The following is a 24391-nucleotide window of genomic DNA, read 5'->3' on the forward strand; positions in this document are numbered from 1 at the left end:
GATAAGTTTATTTCTGTAAAAAAACAATTCAATAAAACGTCCGATATTGTCCTCGCTTACCATAATACTTAAACTTAAACAGGCCATTGAGCATAAATATAATCGCTGTTCTAGTTACAATAGTATTTCATTGCACTATGGACAATATTTATAAGCATTATTGAAGTTTTATTATTTTCCTAATATGTCAGTATACGCAATGAGTTTAATAAAAATCTTCAGCTAACATTAAGTATTGTATAAATTCAACGATATAATTACAGTATTATTGCGCATTATAAAATATTTTTAATGTTTATAATGAAATTGAAAACGATAAATTTATTCAAATTAACTGACAATATTAAAAAAAAAATTGATATAAAGAACTTGAGAAGGGCAAATTCCTTTATTTATCAAGAAACGAAAAAGTGAAACTGGAGCCTTCAAATCACTCGTGCTTGATAAAATTCATAATTCAACTCAAAGAAAATTTTTCAACCTCGATCAAAAGACAACCTAATCTCTAAGGACAATGTAAGAGTCTGTTGATAGTAAGGGGAAGCGTACTGGAAAAGAGGAGGAGTTTCCAAATGGAAGGGATGAAGATTCTGGACCATCGAATATACGTGTAGCTGTCATTTCCTTTGCCTGAGCTTTCCGGCGATTTGTTCAATTTTCGAATTCACATTATATACGTATTATTTACAAGTTCAAAAATCAGTTTGCAACGTTCGATATTTTTATTAATATATTTCTCGTTTCATAACAATATTATATAGCTAAAACCTAAGGCTAATGTATCATATCACACAGTAACGCTGATACTTCGGATAATGTATAACTCAATTAAATTAAACTCAATTTTTTCCTTAACGATTATTTGATTTCGTCATTACGTAAGAGTATTCTAGTCTAATTCATTTGGACGCGTGGCAAAATTGATACAAATATTGTCTATTGTGCTTAATTGAGAATTTTCTGCACTTCAATGCGCATATAACAATATCTATACGTACATTTGACGTAAATCGATATTAAATAGAATACGATAAATTGACAATCAAGGAACGAGGTCTTTCTGCTAAACAAAATTCCGATCGCTAGAATATAAAAGTCATGCCTAACATTGTAGTCGGATAAGTATATGAAGTCTACTTGTTTTACAACAATGAAATTTCTATGTCTTGTTTAAGCACAAACGTTATATAAAAATTGAATAAAATATAATACAAAATTACATGAATAAGGTTAATCCATAATAATCAATATTTCAAAGTTTAGCAGTATTGCAAGAGCCTTAAAATAATACTCGAAACAAATTTAATTTATACATTTATTAATTTAGACGAATAATGCGAATATTCAACGAAGGCTGACGTTCAAGCAAATATAATACAAAGCATTGAAGAAACATCTCAATCTATCCGCAAATTAAGCTCCCATTATTTTAAAGCTCAGCTTTTAATTACACTATCGACTAGATAATATTCGTAAATATAATATATGTATGAAAGTCACTATTTCGTCGACGATGTAAATACGTGGAAGCGCAGCGGGAAAGCGCCAGATGTGTAAATTTTATTCCGGCTCACGTGCGAACTCAATTCAAGACTCGATTTTCCATTTCAAATCGAGCAGATATCAAATGTCGAATGCCTCATCCATATCAATCGCAAGCTTTCGCTCGGCTGCATTAATATACGAGTTGTAGCTTCAATTTGATACTCATTCGTCACATAAACATTTCTTTTAGCTGACTTTTTTTAGAATTTTTGGACATTCTGGTAATTGAAAGATGCTAATGCGACGCAATTAGAAAAAAAAACAAATTTCGTAAGGCGAGAAGGTAAAAAGTGTTGCCGAAACTACGACTCCTCATTCCGAAGAACAATTGTTTATTATTCTTTTCTTTTTCAGGCGTAGTCATAAAAAAAAAAAAACGTTATTTATAAAGTATTATAACGTTGATTATCGTGATTGAATTTCAAAACTTAACATATTGTGTCGAAGGAATGATCCACTTTATGCTTAACGAACAACTGCATTTGAATATTCTATTTAAAAGCGAATATTTTAGCGGTAATTACTGTATCTCAATTATATCATTTAAATTTTTAATATTCAGAAATTATAGTATCGCCATCTTACAAGCTCGAACGCAATTTACAGTGCTATTATACAGCGGCATATCCTGCCGCACACCATGACATCAAAACTCTCGGTAGTTTATCGTGAATAGATATGCGTGAACTGAAACGTCTAGTGAACAACCTACCTTATCGACCGTGTGTACAATATGAACTTGGTTGTCGTATGGTAAACGGAGAAGAAATGTGTGGGCAACTGGTGAAAAAGGCGCGCAAAAGGGATCGTTTCGATTTAGCGCGTTCAACCGACAATTCAGCGGCAAAAATGCGAAACACTTTAACAAACAAAGTTCACATACAGAGTGCAGATTGTCCTCTCACTTGCATACCATAATCAATCATTACATTAAAATTTAATAGCCTAATGTGGATGAAAAGCAATTGGGAAAAAGTTGCCTAATGTAAGACCCGGGTAAGGCCAGTGGGATTGATTTCTTACGAGAGCATTGTCCCTCCGTACAAGGCGTCGAGCGATTTTTTAGTCTCATCTCCCTACGCGTATGGTTCTGCCCCGAGGGCCCAGGGGCCCCATTAAAAGAGAAACCGACTGTGCGACCCGGTCGTAAGTTTTAAAGTCAATAAATGTAACGGTACACAGGTGCACTTTTCAAATTTACGTACACCTCCAGAAAGTGAATAACGGATCATCTCTCTCTCGCTCTCACACATGCGCGCTCCTGTCGTCGCCGCTACAAGGCGTCCGCTTCATCGGGGTGTGTGCCGGAGCGGAGGAACTGTCGACCGAGCGGTAATAATCAGCGAATTGGGACATCACCGTAAAGCCCCCCCCCCCCGACCTTATTCGGAAACGGGAAGAGACGGCGGTTATCCCTTTAATTCGCTAACGCGGACGAATTGCGCGCGGGCGTCGATGACGGCGTCGATCTGTCTGGAGCCGGGAGTTCAATACGCCGGCCGGACGTATTTAAAAGTAGATGTAAAACGATAAAAATTGTTGTAATGACGCATGAGGCCGTGTAGCGTCGCCGCCTTGACTTATTCATCGCATCGATTTGATTTGCTGGTATTTCGTGTTTTACGAAGAGGACCGTTTTCTCTTAGGCGCGCCAAGTACATTGTCCTCCGTACGATGAGAATTTGCCGTCGGATTAGCAAGCTCGTCGTATGCATTTCTCGACGATTATCAGCGAATCGTAATGCAGGCGCGGATAAATGCGCGTCTCTTTGTGCTGTAAGGGCAATTTTTTTGTTTTTTTTTGTTTTTGTTTTTGTTTCAGAAAGGTTGCGGAGAGATGGTTTTGCGCGATATGATTGTCGTACGCGGAGAGAATGCAATGGTTTGACATGTGTAGACGCTATTTTTAAGTGTGGATAATAAAAGCATGAGGGATGCATTGAAAGTACGATCTACCTGGAAATTATCTTTCCACTTAGTATTGAGAAATTATGAAATCATAAACATGCCGCCAGTGGTATATCACTTGTCTGTACCGGCAGTCCCCGTGTAAAATAGTAAGTTTATGCACATAATGTATTTCAATGTTCACGGATAACGACCAGTGTATGAGCGTATGAAGAGTTGTAATATCATTTAAACCATTTTCTGTGGTTACTTACTAACCTGACGCTTTAATGAAAGCACTCAAAGTAAAATATACCATCCAATTTTTCAACATACATACATGCGCATATATGTGCGTGTGTGTTTGTTCGTGTGCGTGTGCATATTTATGAGAAAAAATTATGTTTGAAAATTGCTAAATTCACAGAGCGCTAAATTACACAAGTCAAATGACCTCTAAAAATATGCCGAGGACACTCAAGGACAAGATAGTCAAGCTAGCTTAAGTTTTTTTTCTATTTATATGGATGTATTATTGAATGTGATTCATCAAGATTTAAATGTTATTAATACAGCTAATATAATTATAAAATATAGCCTTGCATATCGAGACTTTCTTATAAAAATATATAAAAAATCGCTATTAGGTGAGTGGAATTATGCAGAGTAGCCTCATCTTTCTCCTACTAAGAAATACAATAAAAATAAATAACGACTAACAATTTTCGTTTAAGGTAGATAAAAAAAAGAGGATGCTTTTTGCAAAGTAAGCAAGCATTTGCTGATATTTTTTTTTTTTTTTTTAATTTGGCTTCTTATGTAAAAATTATTATTATTATTATTATTATTATTATATTCTTGGAAGGAATTAAGAGGTACAAATATACCAAATAATATACCAAATACAATGTATTTAAACGAAGATTTATTAATGATTATTGAGGCGTTATCTAGGCATAATTTTCTCGGCGAGTTTTTTCGACGGCGAGTCTTGCTGTAGGCCCATATAATAATTACTACTGACAAGTTTGTAACATAAGCCAATAAAAGATTATTTTTAAGTAACGAAAGTTCGCCATACCTACATAAAAATGCACAACGAGGATCCTTTAACCTCAAGAGTCCATGAGAAATTACGACAGGTAATCTACTTTCCCTCGCGAAATTCGGTCGCGCATGATGTCTGAATGGTAAGACACTGATTAATCTATATACCAACGATTATTATGGGTCGTAACATCGAGGCATTAATTTTTTAAAAGGATAATAAATCAGTAAATAATAATTGATGTCGTTGTGAGAGCTCATAATAAAGTGCCATTTAATATAAGCTATAGAATCATAATCAAATTATCCAGTTTTTTAATGCTCTTAAGCACATGTGTAAGAGATATAATCTTATTAACACAATATCGTGTATTAATAAATTTGAAATAATTATTAGCAAAGTATTGCATGCTTATGACATTTTCCGAAATGAGAAAAAATTTGACTCCACCGATTTTGAAAATGTCGTTTATATATGACGTAAGCGAGTGCATATTAACTTTTTAATAAAGATTACTTTTTGGTATAAATAATACTTAAAATCATTAATACTCGAATGTGAAACAAGAATTGAAGTAAGACGAATTGCAATTATCCAGTGTTATTTACAATTATATGTATGATTTGAATTTGCGTGTATTTGCTTATTAAATAACTACGAAAATTTTAGCAAATAAAGAATATTTAAACTTTTACGAAATTACGTAATAACTACAGAGATAAATTATTTGCTGCTATTCCGTGTTTTGCAATAATGACATTCTATTTATAAATATGTTTTGTTGGAAAACCATTAATACGATGAAAGTATATTTTCATAAGAAATGAACATTAACAGTTTAACTCGGAATAATTAATGTAATTTTGTGAATTTCTTTATAAGCATTTTGATGACCTTATTACAAAAAATTTATTATATATCGCGTATTGCATCTTATTTTTATTAACATAATTTTGTTCAAGAAAAAAAAAAAAAAAAAAAAAAAAAAAAAAAAAAAAGCATCGATTTAAATTTGATTTGTAATTTTTTTCAGTTGGTAAGCTTATTTAAAGTATAATAGCGCACTTTGAACGGAGAACATTTATAAATTATAATTGGAAGAAGAAAGTTTGAAATGGTGACAAAATATACGAATCAATAACTTAAAATAATACAGTTTAAGTGATTATTATAAAAAAATAATAGTAGAATTAGAAATTGTACATTGAATATAAATTTTATTCAATGTAACGTTCAGTTGGTTATTCATTATATTCTATGGTTGTTAAATATAAATTTCGTGCAAATAAGATTTACGAAATTTATGAAATAAAAAAGAACATGCAATCTGTGAATCATAATCTTATTCACCTTACGCATATTATTATACTAATTATAATATCCTTGTCGTTTTGTTATATTGAATATACACACTTATGTAATACAATTGTTTTCTATGTTTAATATTATCTTAATTTTTACAATGCATGTTTAACAATTATTGATTATTATTAATCTCACTCACCTGTAGAAAAATGGCTACAAATTATTAACCTGCATAAAGGAACGGATCCCACGTATATCTAATTACTCTTCCATTCTCATATCTATACATGTATATTTACAGACTCGGCCATATATATGTATAATTCGCACATACATATGGTTTCAATTAAAATTTCCAATTAATATTTTTAATTTGCTAAGCTTGTATCATTGCGAAAAGTTATTTGTATATACCTAGACGTCGTTATCAATTTTCGTATTTCTATTGCTTCCAGTATCATCTATATATTTTCCTGATAACAAATTCATCACGCGTTCATAATATTACAGACATTTACAGAAAATCCTCGTTTGAACACATATTCCATAAATATAACCCTCATTTATTACAAATATATCCTTCAAGTTATCAGGCTTACAAATATTAACGTAAACAGGTATGAAAGGAGCCAAATTATATGAATTAAAATCTCGTAAAATTTGATTGCCTCCAAATTTGAAGAAAACTGTAGAAATCGCAGTTCCTTCTACGTGATGCTGATCGTTTCGTTGCTAACGGTTAAACGAGTGTAGGCAGACTGACTATTGAGGGAAGTTCATTTCTCTGGTTTCTCGCGGAAGTTAAGAGGGCCGCAAAAGAGAGAGTTAATGTCGGCAAGAAATGCGTAAAATTTCAAGGCAAAAAATCATAGGGGCGTTCGCCGTAAAACACCGGTTGAGGACTTGAATTTAAGTAAATGAAAATTTCGTTCGAATTAAACAAACTGTATTTAATAAGGTTCTTATTTATTATTATTCCATGCAAAAATTCGATAATTAAAATGCATTTTGTACCAATTAAGTACATTATTACCGATTATTGCCAAATAGCCTAGCCTACGAGTCATTATTTTAATTGAATTAATTATATCGACGCGTATACTTTTATAAATGAAATAAATGATAGATGTGCGCCGTTCTTATTATTCCTTCGTTTGAATATTTTGAAGGTGCTCGTGAAATGTTGAAAAGCACACCTCCTTTTAAGGAAATTCACCATTAACCGCCATAAGAAAGAATGAGCACGAACAGTTGGAGCTATCATTAGCTATTATTGTTGGGATGTTTTGAAGTTTTGTAAAAACAGTGCGTCAGGTGAATGTCAAATACCATTACCTAGGTAGCTTTTATTATACCATAACGAAATGGGATACATTGATACATTGTGCGCTACCTCCGAGAGTTGCAGGAACAAAAATTGACCTGTCGCTTTTTCGTGCCTTATTTTCCTCGACCTTTCTACCTTCTTCTTTAGGAAGGTATCTTTTCTAAAAATTCATAAGACAACCATTCGTTCTTGCATAAACAATTAATTTTACACGAGCTCGAGCAAGTTTGCGCACGTCGTTTTAGTTACGCTTTGGATCAGAAATTAGCCAGCTTTATTCGTTCGAAAAGCTTCCTGATCTCCAACTACAAATTTCGTAAATATAAATTTCGCTGAATTTACACGAAAATAATACAATGGTAAGCTGCCAAAAACCGTACTCACAAATTGCCTTAAACAACGATAATAAATTTTCCACGCGACACAAACGAGATGATGGAACCCGGGATCGTTGAATAGTCATCTTAATAATTAATTTACTATACTAATCATTCTCTGAGATCTTTGATGATGTATTATAGATAAACTAAATAGACTGGACATGTAAGAGTGCTATCTCATTGCTTTTTTTTTTCATAATGCATTTTCTCATAAACCTCCAACTAACTTTACCTTCCGATCGATAAAAATTCTCAATGCCACGAAACAGCCTCTTCTCACGAACAATTGAAACGTGCATCCTGCAATACATAGAGCAGTGTCGATCTGTAAAATCAGAGACACCCAATAACAGTACAGTAGCAAGCGATATTCCCAATTTCAGTATGTAGATTATTTGTAATGCAATCTCGTGTTTACCAAAGAGGTAAGGCAAACTCTGACTCGTATCAAGCTTCGTCGCTCACATCCCTTATACTGCGTGGAGCGAGCGAACGCGAAGACGCCGTCATCGCGCCTCTGAGAAATCGGCGAGTACCAGTACAACGGGCATCTCACATACACGTAGAGAGAGAGAGAGAGAAAGAAAGAGAGAGAGAGAGAGCGAGAGAGAGAGGACAATGTCCCGATCGACTCATACACCACATCACTGAGCTTGGAAATTCATTTGCCCCTTCCCGCGCACCGGTATGCTCGGAGTCGAGAACGAGCCGATACGTGGTGAACCTGTTGGCCGAGTAATTTTTGGGAAAACGAGAGATCCATGGTCCCTCGGACACCACGGGTCCCTTCTAAATAACCGAGGCATATAAAGGCCCAAGCTGTACGGGGGCTGAGGAGGAGGAAGAGGAGGAGGCAAAGGCGCGTAAACCGTGGACGCGAAGTGGAGGAAGGACGAAGTGGTGTCTCCGTCTCCCTTGCAGCTCAACTCTTCAACGCTCAAGAGAAAGAGGCGGCAATCGGAATGTGTGCAGCTTTACCTGGCCGATGCACACGTACACGGCGGCCCCGCACATCGACACTGCTCAGTGTACCGATATGGTATACGAACAGGGTGAGAAACGTCGTGTGCGTGCGCGTGGTTGCATACGCGCGTGCATGTGTGAGAGGCATAAATATGTATTCCGTAAGAGTTATAAGGTAAAAGAATGGAGAACGGAGGACAATGCATACGGGGCGCTTCAAAGAGTAACGCTGCACTTGAAATAGTAAATGAATAAAACTATGGAGTGAAACGAGCCCGCGAGAGAGAGAGAGAGAGAGAGAGTGAGTGAGAGAGTGAGTGAGAGAGGTATAGAAAGGAAAAGGAAAGGAGGAATGAGAAATAAGAGGTATAGAGGCTTAAAAGTACTTGCAGAAGTTTATAATGAATAGCAACTAAGACACAGGATTGCTAAAAGTACAGACGACAGGGTAACAGTCTAACCAGAGTTAGACAAATGTCCACGTTAAGCTGGATTTTAATAATCCATTCGTCATGAGCGATAGGTCGCATCGTTGACTCTGTGAAACGCGCCAGTGTACCTTCACCTCGCGTACATTAGTGTCGTGCGCTGGTATCCCCGTCCTCGAGTCCGTAGAACATACAGAAAGAGAGAGGGGGTAGGAGTAAGAGAGAGACACAGAGTGATAGCAGAGGAGAGGGAGAGAGAGAGAGAGAAAGAGAGAGACAGAGAGAGAGACAGAGAGAAAGTGAGAGGGAGCGAGAGAGCCCGAGAAGGGACGAGGTAAGGCGGTGCGCGCCGGCGGTAACGGTATCGAGAGGCGTACGGTGGCGCCACCACGTGGTGTCGATCTCTCCATGCTCACCTAGGCGAGGTCGCTTGCATACCTGCGCGCGCGACCACTCGTGTACTAAGCGCGACCAAGTGACGCGGATACGACCCGTGGAAGCTGCTCTTGTTGCTGCTGTTGCTGCTACCGCCGCTACCGCCGCTACCGCTGGCGCCGCCACCACTACCACCGTCGCCACCACTACCACCGCCACAACCACCATCGCCACCGCCACACACGAAGCTCCGGGGTTTCCGTAGCCACCGGTTTAGGGCCCGTCTACGAGCTGCGCGAGGCTTCTCTCGTCGTCGAGCAGATATTACGTGGACGCTTTCAAAAGTGTGCGCGGACGAGTCGGAGCTGTTACAGCTTCGATGTTGTGTCTCGCTCGTAGTGAATTATTCCGTGCTATCTGGCTTTAGTCGTAACCCGGGTGACTCGACCCCTAAGCATTTATGTCCCGTAAAAGTACGGGATAAGGTGAAGTCGGCGCTCGGCCGCCCAGTGACGCGTTCAATTGTCCTGATAAAAATGATTATGCACAGCGTGATGTGTGTGTGGGGTCGTGGTGTAGGGGCGGGGTGGTGGGGGTGTCTAACCGAGGCTGCCTCGACAGCAGGAAATTTGCTTTCGGCCACCGCTCGCGAATTACACATTATTCTTGTGTAAACAAACAACGAATTTTAATGAAGACCACTTACAAGGCAACACACTCGTCCGGATATTACAGATGTCCCAGGTTCGAGAACAGCGGGATAACGATAACGCTTAACGCGAAGGACCACCAGCTGTCCTCGCGAATCAATCATTGGCCGCGCACTTTCCCGCAGTGGCTTTATCCAGTCGAAGTAGAATTCACTTCGGTCCACTTGATTACTCACGCTCGAGTTCGAGAGAGCTTTTTGGGGGAATCGAGTCGAGTATCGAAGATATTTCGATAATCAGTGTTAAATTAACGGATAAAGTCGCGAAAAATCGCTGTAAACCCGGGGGCGAATCTCGCCCCGCCGCGATGTGCACAAGCAAACGATGCCTTCCCGTGAATTCGGGGTGCAAAGACAGGGAAATACGACGCGGAAATTCAAGATGCAGCGACCGCGCGCGCTCCTTTCTCCCTGGGCATGCGAAAATCATCGGGAGGAATTTGCTTCTCGCGGCGGCCGAGGCTCGCCGTCGAGTTCCATGGTATCCAGGCGCGATGAAGTAATACGCAGCGAGTCGCACATTAATCCCTCCTCCTCTTCCTCCATCACCAGCGACGGAGCTGTCGCCTCGCTTTATTTTTTCCTCGCCGTGCGTGCCGGCGATTTGCGAAACAGGACACGAAGGAAGAGACGTACGAGGTCTCGTAGCCAAAGTCTGCCGGCCGTGTGTGCGAAAATAATTATATCCCAAGCGAGCGGGGCTCGAGGAATAAAGCCGAGTGCTGCGACTATAATTCGCGGCTATAAGGCGACGACACGACTCGAACGGCCGTGTTGTTGGTATTGCGGAGAAGCCAGTTTAATTAAAGGTCGCTCAGCTTTCCCAGTTGCGTTGCTGCGCATGCAAAAATCATCTGGAGAAAATTGCTCCTCGTAGCAGTTAGGACTACAAGTTCTACAAGTCAAAGTTAGGAGAACAAGTTCGGGGGTCCTTCGAGGCCGCACGGGTTGCCAAAAATCGTTAGCCATGCATGTGACGAGCATGAATGATCTAACACTCAGGATTTTAAGATGAAAAAAAAATTCCCACAATCGCGAATTCCCAAGTCACTCAATTAACGGTGCAAAGTCTTACGCGCTCACGAGCCACTCACGGCGGAAAAAGGCTAAGAACGTAATTGCGCGTTTTATGAATTCTCGAAAGCCAACGGCGGGTATAATTGCCTCGCGAGTCAGCGTTTCGTTAAGTGCCGATCGATCAACGGCGAGCAATCGAGATTAGAAGCGGCTGCTGGTATGAGGGCGAGATGCTATTAAAGCCGGACCAAGGGGCAGACTCCGCGAGAGGCGTCGCTGAATGGCCGTTGGCGAAGTGTTGGACTGGCTGGCTGGCTTACCGTATGGGCTGGGGGAGGTGGGGATTCGGGGGGGGGGGGGGGGGGGGGGGGTGGTGTGGGGGGGGGGGGGGGTCGGATGGTGTAACGTGGAGGGGAAATGAGGGAATAAGACGACCGCTGGAAGCGCACGTCGTGAAGAAACGAGAGCCAAGCCGATATTCTTGTCTTTAGGACCGGCGGCGATCATGGTTGGGTGAAAGTACGCGGGTTGACTCAAGGGCAATGAATCGCAGCCCGGCCTCATGACATTGTCTGTCAGAATATATACTCTCGGCGGCATTAACGGTGGTGCAGACCGTTAGCGTAATTCTCTCCCGCTAACTCGTGCGTCAGACACGCAAGATTCGCCGGTCTTGCGCACGGTGGACGCCGATCGGTTTGTTCATTGACACGGCGATCGCGCGACGACAAGCGTCGTCACGATGATTATGAGTCGATCTGGCGATAAAATGCTACAGCTGATTGAGCTCCTACCTTCGAATTATTTTGCGGAGCAGTAGGTCGGTAGCGCAGTTTTGCACTTTGGCGGTAATCCCCGTGGTTACAGCGGGCGTTTTTAGACTTTTCGGAGATTTATTGGGGCCTTTGATGGAGTTTGCGGGTATGCGTGAGTCCAGTGGAGCTTGTGGTAGAGTTATGGTTTTTCATCTTTGTTTTTTGGCCAGGCTCGATAGAAAATGTTGTGTCAGTAGGGTTGGTTGCAGAGAGGTAGTATTTTATTTTAATCGAGTCTGCTTTTTTTTGTATTAATTACTCATTCGAGCTTATTTGGTGCAATAAATTGATTTTCCAACAGGAGATACAATGTGACGATATTTGAAAAAACACAAATTTCACTTACGATTAAGTCCGAGTACTTGTCGATTGTACATATCTACTAGGCCCTTATAATCGTAAATGTGTGCGTGTAGAAAATCGATGGTGAATTGCTCAGCGAATAAACTGTGAATCCCTAAACGCAAATAGCAATCGTAATTATGGTCTATGCGTTACGCAGTCAGCAAATACTCTAATAAATTAATTCGTCAAAGTTAATTTAACATTGAATATTTATTTGAAAATATTTAGCAATTCTAGCGTCATATCGATTTGTTTTACCTGCCGAATAGTACATTTTAAAATAACTACTCAATAGTAGAATAATTATAGATAATTATTACTTTTTTAATAGTTCTCGTAAGTCAAATAAAATGCAATTATTGTCTTATAAATGAGAATATTTTTGTTGTATTAACTTGTTAGCGCCGAACTAACCATTATTATTATCACCAGATTCGTCTATATAATAAAAAAATATATTATAATAATCATAATAAAACACGGATTATTTTTACAAACTTTTATGAGAGCTGTGCACATAACTTTTACTTTACGCATTCTATTAAGACTGTACAATTTTTACAGCCTGCATCCCGTCAGAAATGAAACGCGATTTCTTCTTATAATTATTAACATTATATGTACGTGCACATATACGTAATAATGAATTTACTTGAGGCACGGAATAATTTAAGGAAGAATCGAAAGCTTTTAATAATAAAAGAACAACATTTTTCGCTTGAATATTTGAAATAATTGAAAAAGTTGTAGTTAATGTGTAGAGACGATTAAAATAATAGAAATAAAAAGGCACCGGAAATGTTAGCGATCAATTAAATTGCGTAACCTGCTTTTCGTAATAATTCATAGAGTAATTGTGCAATGGCTTAAAATTATGGGACATTTTACTGTAGACAATATACGCCGGATAGCGTGAAAAGCGGAAATTCCGTGAAATAGAAAATTTTATTTTTAGTTCCACAGTAGCAGTGCTTTGCAAATTAAGTCATAATACGTTTGATCGCGATCGCTGATCCAAGAATATTCGAGGACAGTTTTCCATCCATTTCACTGGCCGATTTCATTTACATAAATGCCGGATAGCATCCAGTGAATACGATTGTTCGATTATAATTTGCGTTAATAGACCAATTGGAAATTCATACAACTAATCATCAATGTCGTGCTGGGTGAAACGAACTCGAGGAAACTTAGCAAGACACATTGGGCGTTGAAATTCGTATTTTATCATACAATTCTTGAATGCTTTTCTCGTTTAATTGCACACTTTTTCGCAATGCTTATTCCATTGCAAAAGCTGTTACATCTCTCAATACAAATGTAATCTTCAAATGGTCAAGTGAAATGCTAAGCCGTTTAGCACTCGTCAGCAACTCGACGACTATCTTGCATTATCTCTCATCCAACACTCGCGAAAAATCAGCGAAGCGAATACATTAGAGTTTACATGTATATAACATGCGATCCTGAATCGTCTTATCACCTACGGCTGCTGCATTCTTTCCCAAGAGAATGAATTGGGTCATCGGTAGACACATCGAGGTTGCTAATCGTGACGTATTGAGTGATCGTGCATCTGAGCAGTGCACGCATACGGAAAGAGGAAATTCACTTCTTAGAACGGAAAAATTAGTATTCGATAAATAGGAGAATTATTTTTTCCGACGCCTTAAAATGTAGCTCTTAGCTCTTAGCTGCTGATCTCGTGTAATTATAAGATAACCGATAATATATTATTTGATCTTAGATGAAAATACTTGACCTACATTTTTTACTTTTCTTTTACTATTGCAATTTATATAACTGCATTTTCTTACGTTGAAGGAGATATTACATTGGGAGTGTACGAGTGAATTTTCTATTGTAAATTAAAAATTTTAACGATCCACAAAAGACCTTTACGTTAATTTTATTTGTTTCTATAAGATTTTCAGGAGTAAGAAATGCTAAGCTACACACGACGCAGGGACTATTAAATAAATGCACGTTTAATGATTTATTTACTCGTATACATTTTATTATATTTCGCGTTCGCATAGTCGTCAGGGAAAAAAATTAAAAAATTACGCACGTGTTTTAAATGTTTTTTTTTTTTTTAAAGAAGCTTGTAAGTGTTAGTAGTCCATTATATTTATGAGATGAATTTAATAAATTGATTTATGTCATTTATAATTTTATAATGAATTTTATGATCTTACATAAATTTACTATTATAATAACTTACACTTTTATTTTATTAATATATTATGGAATTTCATCTTGGATGTTTGCAAAAACATTTTACATGAATCCTAATCGCTCGAATAGCGGTAAATAATACATGTGCCCTTAATTTGAAAATAATGGACAAATAAAATGCTTATTATCATTATAAGCAATTTTATAAAAAATTTGTATTGATTTTCAAGTGTATTACAATATACGATATATACAATAGAATTTTAACGGGCAATTCTAAATGGAAGCATGAAGTTTTTTTTCCTCCTTACCGAATGATTATTTATTTGTACTGCAAAGGTCTCGGGAGTCGGTATAAAGGCATTCACAATTGTACATATTTCTTTCGAATTTATTTTAGAAATTCGTCCCATTCATAACATCGATTTGCACGCAACGCGACTCTTATGTTTTCAGTATGTCAATATAATTCTTGTTGTACGTTAGTCATTTTATCACTTGCGTCGCATAGACATTTATCGAAAGCACCATTAGAGCGTAACAAGTTCCTTACTTGAAATTAAAGGAGAGTGCACAAACAAAAGTGCGATTAAGTAAATTACAGTCACGGGTATTCATCGAGTCACCAAAGCCACCAAAGATATAGATTTTCCCATTGCCACAGTCCAATTGAAGTAACCTAACAGTATATCGTTTTCAACTGGTACACGGGAGTTCGAGCGCAGGCTGTAAAAATTGGAAAGGATTGCGGCGGCCGTTCCTATTCTCGTCGCGCGAGCATTGAAATTCCCGTGGTGCTATCAAACGTTATATGCAATCCGGTCGCGCTGCATGAGTGTATAAGAACACTGGAAAGGATTGGGGGGGGGGGGAGGAGGAAAAAAGGAACGAGAAAAAAGGAGAGAAAATACGGTGATAATCCACTTACGGGTTTGGCGAGCGAATACGGCTTTTCAACATGATGAGGTAGCCTTTATCAATAATGCGTGTGTACATTAATAAAGCATCCAAATGAAATGGTGGATAAGCGTGAATTCATTGTAAAGTGCGTTTGGGAAGGAGCGCGGAAAGGGCAGGACATTAGCAATGCGACTTTTGTCGAGATTTCGTAATGCATGCTTCATTGCTTTAGCCGTGTTGCGAGATATTTTTCAGTGCTATTTTAGATAGACTCGATGTATGGCTTTTGCGCTTAAATGTATTTTGTAATGAATTAATGAACATTTGAAATTCTAGGTTTCTTATATTTCGAGACTCATATTTTCTTTTGCGTATTATGGATAGTTAATTGGACATATCGATAATATAAATTGAATTTTGAATTTAATTCGAATGATTAGTTATGATTGCTAAATCCCCTCTATGCGTGCGATCAATTTTTCGATTATACTCTAAAAATATTCAAATAACTACTTCTATTCTGCTGCTAGTTCTATGCTGGCAAATAATTTAAACGTTGAAATGGAAAACTCGCCATAAAAAGTGAGCACAAGCATTTATCTATAAATTTACTATTTAGGTTAATTAATGCCATGATTTAATAAGAAAATTCGATATACTTGAAAAGTATTAAGTAGAAAGAAATAGCCGGAAATTTCACATATAATAATTTAATATACGGCAAAAATGAATACGGCATGGAAGTTCATATTTATATAAAAAACAAAAAACAAAAAACAAAAACATTTTTAAGCACGAATTGCGTGAGTTTCAATGTCTATTGTACGATTTTTAAGAGATCTATAAAACGCATTATTAACACTTCTTTATTGTTATCAGCGAGAAAGAGTTATTGACTTCATGGTCATTCAAGCGCGGAAACCATATATTTCATCATTACAATACTAAGAAATGTAACCAAGAGCATTATCATTTTTGCCAGTAAAGAGAAAATACAGAATATTCTATGTTATTTGATTTTTATATCGATGGAATTACACTTTGTAGCACATTGAACAACGACGAGCATTGAAGACACGCATAAAATATGTCATAGACAATTATAAAAAACAAAAAAAAAAAAAAAAAAAAATACTGTATCTTAGTAAAATTTAGATGGATTTCGTAGTCGCGTACTTCAAACGCACATGATTGTGTAGCTGCTATTATATAGAAATTGTTCGTTTGGATATTAAACTGTCCATAAATTATTGAAATAAAATTACATTTTGAAAGAAAGGTAGTGAATGGATTTCCCTGGATTATAAAATATGCTTGAAAAAAGTTACTTTATAGTCCGTCATTATTTACACACCGTTTCCTGCCATTTTATAAATGTTGATAATTCGATGCAGATGACCATTAAATACATTATTATCTGATACTTAATTTTGTTGTTGTTTTTTTTTTTGTTTTGTATCAGATATTTATTTTAATCACTAGATAATTGAAGAAAAATAATTTATTATAGTAATAGTCGCTGTACGTCGAGCCTTTTAGCCGTTGAAATAATACGAAAAAATTTTTTTTCCTCCTGTTACGTTGATCGTTCCCTTGAATTGATGAACATAAAAAGAAAATCATCTAATAATGCATTTAATTAAATTATCCATTACGAATTCACCGACTAAATCTATCGTAAACTTCGCATGGTTTAACCACGTGAATCCATCAAAATTCTACATTATTTTCATGTAATAGAAATACGATGTGAACATTTTTTTTACAGCTCTTTATTAATAGAAATAGAGCCACACTTGTGTATTTGCACAAATTAGAACCTATCGATAGTCTTACACGAGCACATCGCACAAAGATTTACACCATTCTTTCGACGACAACTAAAACGATATGATATAAATGAGGGTAATAAAACTTCATGCGATTTTCTAAATAGATCGTCCGATTTGACCTCTTATTTAATTTAACAATATGCATCATACTCTTTTCAAATTTAATATCTCTAGTGACAGGCGCGGAGTCTTGGCAAATTTTGTTCGTTAAAAAGCACGAAAAAGAAGTGCTAGCACGAGAGCAACTCGTCGATCCACTCACCTACCGCAATATCGATCTTATAAAAGCTCATCCAATCACCGGCAATGGCAAATTGACGCCAATTAAAAGCACCGACAATCGCTCGTTTGTTATCCATCAACGGGGCCGATAAAAAATATATATGCAAATAACGATCGAAAGCATCGGTACCGAATTGGTGTAAACGTCGTGCCAAGTGGCTCGAACGAAAAGCAATTTTGCATCACAAGCAGCACAATACGGCCCTTCGACAGCCGACACGCAATGACTCCCATTTTTCTTAAATCCCCGCTTATACACGTCTGGCGCCTCTCGCCACGAAATTTCCCTTCTCGTGTCCTCTCACAAAGCCCCGGCAGCGTAAGCAGGATTATGAAGTTATGTAAGTTACGGCAGCGGCTCATCTCCAGGCGCGTCGCGTCCTCTCGCACGATGCAGCATCGGCTTTCTCCGGCTGACCCCGATTGTGCGGCCAATCGGGGCCCCTTCCTGCCTCTATCTGCCTGTCTATCTCGCGTGAAACGACGACCGATGCTCCGATCTATATTCGTTTCCAGGTTTCTCCGTTCCGAATGCGGAAGGGCGCGCGCGCGCGCACCCGCGCTCACTTGGCCCGCCTCTCAACCCATTCATTCATGAAGCGAGTCGGGCCCTTAGCCCATTCCTCAATCAGTCCACTTCTCTACGATACACACGATAGTTTCCCGTAAGTTGGCCGCATCTCGAGCAGACGATGTAAATGAGCGTTTTGCCTTTTTCGCCTTGCCTCGGCGAATAATGAATCGTGGCGATATTTTTTGTGTCCGTGGTTTATTTAGAAAGTATGTCATAATTGCGATGTGCCGAGACGCGCCTTGTTTATCTATTGTCGGGCTAAGTAGGCAGGGATTGTTTTCTCGTACGGTGGCAATTTTATAATAAGCCGGTGTGGCTGAAATATGGCGGCCAATGTGGGTTTCGAAGCTTTTTGATCAGCACCCGAAATGCTGAAGCTTTCTGATTATTTCAGGCGTACGAGATCTGTTGGTTATTGCGATTTAATGGGCTTGGCGTAAGGTAGCATCGACACGAAAGCTTGATTGAGTCGGTGCCAGCTTAAATAATAATTGGTTTTTGTTATGCTGAAGCCTTAATGCGTTGCATTATAGTCGAGCCGAGCATTGTAAGGCCGAGAAAGTAGTTTTTGTTTTGCAATGTAGATATTACGAATATAATTAATTTCCCAGCCGAGTGTTTTTATTTTTTTGTAACATGTTCTCGTATTTGCATGTAATAACATCCGACGAGTTAATTAAAACTTCCATTCTGTCAAAATGAACTTTTTATTGGCCAATCGACTATGCGATGAATTAGATACAAGGTATCCTATCTTTAATAGCGCATCCTCGGCCCTTTACTTTGCATAATTTTAAATATTTATCAAATTTTAAGATCTATTCCAACTAACTCAAGCGAACATGCCCGACCCGATATCACTATATATCGTTCATGAGTGATTATTTAATAATGTATGACTTTATCGTCTTTAGCTTTGTGAAAGAAGTTTTTAGAATATTCTCTTGTATCACTTGACAAATACTAACCTCCAGCTTGTTTATATAATGTCTTTTCAACACGTGATTACACACCAGGATTTATAATAGAAAAATATTTGGAAAAAATAGAAAGTTAACAAAACTCCAATGTTTTAAGAGCATATGACGAACGGAGAGAAACGAACAAAGACATATATAGCATCTGGAGATGTAATTAAGATTTCAATAAAATTACACAACGACAACAACGACAACAACAATATTATTATAGTGGATTTTGCCAATTACGCGTATTACTTTAAATAATATATTCTTATTTATATTTTATAATGAAGAATTTACTATAATAATACTCCGAAGAATTGAATTTCCGAAACAGTCGATGTTCTCTGAAATTAAAATACGGAAAATAAATGAATAAGTTTTTCGCATTGCAATTTTGGCCGTTTGATCAACTACTCGCCTTACTCTCCCAATTAAACTATAATGCACTTTGGGAAGTCACGCCGATTAATAGGCATAAGAATTTAATAGCGAAGTTTCGCTAGAATTAAATTGTTTCTTTATTTTATTTTCCTCCTTAATACGCAATAGAGTGAAAGTATAAAGATAATGTGAACGTCCTAAGCGCTTAGAGTGCCTAAAACGAAAACTCGCATTCTTGCTGCTAACAATCGTCCAATTAGAAAATCACTGTCCAACGGCTTTTCCTGGAAGGAACGGGGCGCGAGGGTGAAGTGCTCGTCGCCGCCATCTGCCTTCGTACAATGAACAATCGCAAATATGACGAAAGTTCCAATTGCCGTGCACCCATTGTTTACGCGACAGAATTTTCGTCCTCCTTCCCCTCTCATGACTTTATTCGTTGTTATTATTATTACTCTCTTTAGTTTTTGCGCTGTGCGTAAACTTGACGTTAATGCTCTTGATGCCGCACACACGGACAAATGATTTATATAATTACGACGTACTAGTAAGCCGAGTCTGATATTTTTACGGTCAGAACTTTAATGATTATTATTACCGAGACATATTGGGCGCCATAAGTCAAGGACGAAGGTAAAAAATTGTTGATTTATTTGAGAATTTCGAAGTTATTGTTTAAAGGAATTAGATGAAATTTTAGATTTACATTGGATTTACATTGGAAGGGACGCGATAATGGCGATAAAATTTGTATGGCTACTTTCTGGCCAGTGATTTTTAAATAACCCATAGCTTTTCGCTAATAAAGAATCGTCGCCTTATGGAAAAGTCTCATTTGAAGATTAGAACATGAAGAAATTGTAATTGAAAAATAATTATAATTGACTTTTACAATATTATAAAGAAATCGAGATGAGCGGTCGTTTTCAGTTTTATGAATTTAAGGGGAAACTTTTACCTCATCTCCATACTCGATATTTGCAATTTTCATTTGACACTCGATGAACCGAATGCGAACTCGAACATTAAGTATAATGCCGTTTCTTTAACTATATTTTTGTTTGACTTCCGCGTTAATGCGATTGTGAAAAATTGTTCAAAGAATCTATCATACACATTGTAGTTAACGGCTACGAAACTGATAAGCAGAATGCAAGTAATAAGATCAGATGGTACCTGCTGGTACCGTTATACTTAAAAACATCGGCTACGGTTGATGTTTATGTTGATAAGCAATCTTTATATCCTTACACGAAACGGTAGGACCGAAGTCTCACAGCCTTAACACTGCAAGACTAGTGAAAGTCCATCGAAGCACCCAAAGCTTTCTTTTCAATCCGAGAATAATGCAGATTAATAACGCACGTATCGAAAAGACATTATTGTCACCTGTCGCCATAGAAAATACAACATGACAAAAGCCACGAGAAATCCACGTCGTAATAAAGCAGCCCGATATTTCATCGAACGCTCGCGTCGGCAACGAGAAAATGCGACTAACAACAACCAGCCTCCATGGTTGCCTCAGCACGATCGAATTCGCAACAAAAAAACATCTCGAGGCAACAATAAGCCACGCATCGAGCCCTAAACCAATTACCCAGAAAGCTCGGCGGCAGGGAGAGAGCCGAGGGCCGAAACTCGGCCGGGTCTCAATGACTCTCCTCCAACTGTCCCACTCGACTTTCCAAAAGCGGCAAGAAAATCTCCCAGAATTTCGGTATATGCCACCTCTCGCCATTAGCATAGCATTGCAAAATAGAAAACGCATTCCCGCAGCCTCGCCTCGGACGCTCGACTTTATTATCTCGATTTACAGCTTCACTGGATCACTGCGCCCAAAGGCGCCAACGTACGCTATACTTTTTCTTCTTGAGATATTCTTTTATTGTATTCGCGCGCGCACGCGCTTGCTGAGTAATTATAAGGACGACATTTAAGGACTTGCCATTGTCACCCTCAGACAAAATTGGAATATTTTGCTTGGCTGGCGAATGGGAGAAAGCAAATGCGAGTACCGCGCCGCAATTGTTTATTGTTTAGTTATGGTTTGGAATGGGGGAAGTTTTGGTACAATAATTTTCGATGAATGTTGTTAAATTCGTTGTTAAGAAGTGCGGAATGTCTTAAATTCTCTCCGAGAGAATGATGAAAAAATCTATCGCGAGCTATCTTAAGCTTAAATTACAATCTGTAAGTCGTACCTGTTTGTTTACATTACTCCGTATTTATGTTTTTTTTTTCATTCGTCTATTTACTAAGAGTCGTCATTATTGGAAATTATAAAATATTATAATTATGATTTGAGATCGTAGTTATTATGAAATGATGGACAATGTCACTATGCATTGCCACATTAAATAAAAACTTTTTGGTACTAATCGCTATCGCTGTGGTAATTTTATCAGACGCTTATCCGTGTTGAGTTACTGGATAAATTACGATGCTTGAAAATGTAATAACTTGATGAAAGTTTTATTTCATTTCTAATTTTTATAAACGCACTAAGAGCAGTAATCTTTCTCTGTTTCTTTTAATTGGCGTGCGTTTATTGACTTTATATCTTTGTCTTAAGTGATGGTTGTGTCATCAATTAACCATACACTAATGGATGAAATTTTTATAATCCAAATTAAATATTTAACAATCTTGAAATTGTTTTAAGAACAATCCAGTGATTTATTTATTTTTGTGAATTTAGTTAAATTTCATTAATGTATGGAATGAATGATAATCCGAAGGTCTTCACTATTCATAAGTCCGGCAGTCCTTGCTATCCAAATGGAATAATTATAATTTCGAATATACGAAGTATATTTAAATGTCAATTCTTATAAACTATTAGAATTATTAACTATTAAATGTTTAAGCAGTTATGCATGCAATAATAAATAGTTTATTTATGTGGGACTTAGGATCCGATGGTGAACTATTGGGGAAAAACTTTAAATACATATTTTACAGTTATAAAATTCAACATGCTTTGATTATAATGTTTAATCTATTCAATCAACTCTTTAGCTATAATTTTAAAGCTTTGTAGATAATAAATATAATAGAAATCTAGTATTCACATGAAACAATTTGAAATTTTTTGAAAATATCTCTTTAGAATGATAAAGTCTCTTCAAAATATTCATTATGTTAATTTACAATAGTTGTAAATTTTCCATCCTGTCTATTATTCAGATAATAAATTTACAATCGTGATGTGTTGTAAGGGAAATACCTTGGATTTCAGAAATCACCGCGTTTTTTACATGTATAGTTAGAGTAAAATCGCCTTTAAATTAACACTGACCGACCTTGAACGCTCGGCGACACTATTAAACTCCAACATATCTATTTCTGTTATTTAATTTTTGCATCCCAAAAATATGTATTATTCCTTATGAAACATTGAAAGTAATTATCTCACTATTAAAAAAAAAATACAATTTCTTATCCAAGGTAGAGAATTAAAAGATTAAGCAGGTCACGACCTAGAAAGATCGGTCAACCTCGAACAACAGCACTGTGGTGCTTAGATAAAAATTTTACTCGAAAAGTCAGCAGAAATAATAATTGTTCCCTTCCTTTCGATGAGAAGTCTTTAAACATTTTATGAAATAAAAATAACATCCGATAAGTACAGTCAGCTGCATATACCGACGAAGTAATCTACGACAATCAATAGATGTTAAATTTGCTCAACCTCGAGTGCACGGCGAAATGAGCCATAGGTCACTTTAATAATCAATCATAGGAATTTCGAAAATTTACAATGCAGAGCAAACGCTATGGAACTGTAAAAAAATTCCACTGGCGAAGTGTCCCACAAAAGCTTCACCTGGTGACATATGTCAATTTGTTATGAATACATCAAGAGAAAGCTGTAAATAAATGAAGCTTATGCTATTCAAATACGCCTTACTTAGCATCTCTATTAATCTTTCTCAAATTCTTTAACAAATATGCGCTTCAACGCGTAGGCTCAACGGTCGTGTCCCGTTTTCATTTTCTGAGCTTATTTTTTGCTTTTCCCAAACCGTCACCCGACGCTCTCGGAACACTAAAAAAAATGTCCTGCCAATCTCTCTCTCTCTCTCTCTCTCTCTCTCAACGGTAGGGCAATTGTATTCAGCGCGGAACGCACAAAGGATTAGCAATCACGTATGTATATCGACGCGAGGCTTGACCCCTTATCAACTTAGCCGCATAATTTGTAGGTCGTGCGAAAACACGGGGGACAAGCCAAAGACAAAGGTGCACGCGCGCGGTCACTGCAAATCTCGCTCACGGCGGCCGAAGGAGCGCAGGAAGAAGAAAACGGTGCGAGAAGAAGTGCCCGTGAACTTGACGGGCCGAGGCCGTTCGCCAAAAAGCCACACCAAGCCGTTTCCAAGAGGACGGCACATCCCACTAGGCGCGCTGGCTCGCTTGACATTGCGAACCCACTGGGGATCCACATTCCGCTCGTGCCTCCAAGGCCACGCGGCGTATTACCCCCTTGGGCTCGTGAAAATAGCGCACGGTGGAGAGGGAACGCGTTCGACGACTGTGTTTGCGCAGCGCGAGACCCACATACCGGCCATGTGTGCATTAAAGGCTGCGCCTTAACCTCGCCTCCGGCCTCTGTTGACGATGCAGCGCAAGTGCGGGGATTGAGCTGCCAATCCGCGTTTGATGGTTTCACCGAGATGCGTGCGGGGGATTAATTTGCCAGGTTTGCCGAATGATTAGTCGAACGAGGCGAATGGACGATCGATTGGTCTACGCTCGCGGATAATCGTGTCGCTCGTGCTCGCGGAGTTGTTGGACGTGAGAGGGGAGGTTGCCGAAGTTCGAGGCTTCGCCAAAAACGTATTTTACTATGGATTATTTATCAAGCGATAATCGATAAAGAGACGGCTTGACATTAACAATGTTTTCGTAGTCGACCACTGGGATGTGGGCAAATGGCACTTGAAATGCCTCTTGAACGCAACATTTTCAACGTTCCATGTGACTTGGCAAAAAAAAAAAAAAAAAAAAAAAAAAAAAAAAAAAAAAAAAAAAAAAAAAAAAAAAAAAAAAAAAAAAAAAAAACAGCATTTCTTACGCTGAATATCGCCGGTTATTGCGTTGCGATCAAGCTGCGCCGGTCGTAGGAGATG

The sequence above is a fragment of the Ceratosolen solmsi genome, unplaced genomic scaffold (genome assembly GCF_000503995.2).
Source record: "Ceratosolen solmsi marchali unplaced genomic scaffold, CerSol_1.0 scaffold35, whole genome shotgun sequence".
Classification (NCBI taxonomy): domain Eukaryota; kingdom Metazoa; phylum Arthropoda; class Insecta; order Hymenoptera; family Agaonidae; genus Ceratosolen; species Ceratosolen solmsi.